A 258-nucleotide genomic window follows, 5' to 3' on the forward strand; every position below is an offset into this window, starting at 1 on the left:
TGCGATCAAAATATTTAAATCCGTTCATTACTTAAGTCAAGATGTATGCCCAAATATCGAAACATTTAACACAACAAAGCTGTCACAAGATAATTGTAAGTGACCTTTGGTTAATCTTTGTGAACCTCATTGCACTACTCGATGATGCCCTCGAGGCACTTCACGAGGGGTACTTTCCCTGTCCTGTTAGTGCCGCCATGGGGAAGGACGGAGGACCAAGTTAGAATGAAGTATACATATGATTACAATAGACATTAC

Source organism: Penaeus monodon, chromosome 22 (assembly GCF_015228065.2).
Source record: "Penaeus monodon isolate SGIC_2016 chromosome 22, NSTDA_Pmon_1, whole genome shotgun sequence".
NCBI lineage: Eukaryota > Metazoa > Arthropoda > Malacostraca > Decapoda > Penaeidae > Penaeus > Penaeus monodon.